The following is a 1,884-nucleotide window of genomic DNA, read 5'->3' on the forward strand; positions in this document are numbered from 1 at the left end:
CTTCCTTTGTGGAATCACATGACTCATCTCCTCTCTCCTTCAAGTTTCTGTACAAGTGTCTCCTTCTCAATGAGCGTCCCCTAACCACTCTATTTAAAATTGCAAATTCCCTCCACTGAAACTTCTGATCTCTAGTCCATCCTACTTTCCTTATTGCACTTATTACTGCCAACATACTCTATATGTTGCCTTGTTGCTTATTTGTGTATTGTCTAGCTAGTAAGCTCTATGAGGGCAAGAATTGGAGCCTGTTTTGTCACTGACGTATCCTCAGCCCCTAGACTGTTGCCCGGCACACAGTTGTTGTTAGTTGCCATCTAATAGATTCCGACTCATGGTGACCCCATGTGTACAGAGTAGAACTTGCTCCATAGGGTTTTCAAGGCTATGACCTTTTGAAAGCAGATTGCCAGGCTTGTCTTCTGAGGTGCCTCTGGGTGGGTCGAAACTGCCAACCTTTCGGCTAGTAGTCCAGCGTTTAACTGTTTGTGCCACTCAGGGACTCCTTGGCGCACAGAAGGTATTCGTTGAGTATTTGTTGAATGAGTGGCACGTCCATTATGTGCCAGGTGCTTTGCCAAGGGAAGCTTTGGAGAATAAAATATATAGAGTTCTCTACCTCGAGCAGCTTACATCTGATTTAGTGTAACCTAAAATCAGAAAAACCAAACCTGTTGCCACTGAGTTGACTCCAACTCATAATGAACCTATAGGACAGAGTAGAACAGCTCCATAGGGTTTCCAAGGCTGGAATCTTTATGGAAGGAGCCCTGGTAATGCAATGGTTAAGCGCTCAGCTGCTAATTGAGAGGTCGGTGGTTTGAACCCACCAGCAACTCCATGGGAGAAAAGACCTAGCAATCTGCTAGGCTGGTGGGTCAAGCAAGACGAAGACTGAGAATCAACTATGCCCTTAGCATCTGAGACATTGCTAGTCACCCTGGTGACAACAGATTTGATAGCACAGTGGAGACAAATGCATCAAGTGAGTTCAAGAGAGGAGGGGAGGAGAAGGCCAGAGGTATGGAGTCCAGAGAACCAGCAAGGAGTCTGCCGCCAAGGGGAGCAGAAAGGGGAAGGGGTCTCAGAGGCGAGGAGCTATCCACTTGGAAGGACAAGTGCTCTCCGGGGCTCCCAGGTCCCTGCCTGACTCCACACCTCCTTCAGCTCCTTCCTTCTGCTCCCTTCAGGAGGGAGCTCCCCACCAGCCATCCTCAGAGCTGGTTAGGGTGCCTAGCTGCCCAGGAGTCTTATACCACCCTCTATACATTTTCTGAGCGCAATTCATTTCAAGTCACTGTCTGGCCTTCTGCATTTTTGCCAGGGTCGGGGAGGCAAAGGGAGTGGGAGACGGTGCCAAACAAAAACAGCCCTGAGGTGGTGTTGAAACTCCCCAGGGTGCAAGCCTCAGGTTGGAGTTGCGGGAGCCATGCCTGCCTCCTGGCACCAGCCATCAGCCACTTCCAAGAACGGTCAGCATCCAAAGCAGCGGCCACCTTCCCAAAGTGAGCAGCCCCTCATACTTCAGGGAGCCTCCCCCATTCAAAGGAGGCCCCTGGGCTGGGAGTCAGGGATCAGAAGACTGAGAAAAGGGAGAAGTGGCCCAGCCACTGGAAGGAGCACGGGAGCCCCAAGTTCCAGTCCTAGCTCCATCATTAACTTGTTATATGGCCTCAGGAAAATGCCTCAACTTCTCTGAACCAGAGTAGTCTCATCTGTAGAATGAGAGTGTCAAGCTAGGGAAAAAAATGTCGTAGCCATTATTTATGGAGCACTTACTATGTGCTGAAGCTAATTTAAGTGCTTTACATGAGCTCCTCAAATCCTCCCAGCAGCCCTGTGAGGCAAGTACCATGACGATCCCCGTTTGACAGAGGAGGAGAC

The sequence above is a fragment of the Trichechus manatus genome, unplaced genomic scaffold (genome assembly GCF_000243295.1).
Source record: "Trichechus manatus latirostris isolate Lorelei unplaced genomic scaffold, TriManLat1.0 scaffold00048, whole genome shotgun sequence".
Lineage (NCBI taxonomy): Eukaryota > Metazoa > Chordata > Mammalia > Sirenia > Trichechidae > Trichechus > Trichechus manatus.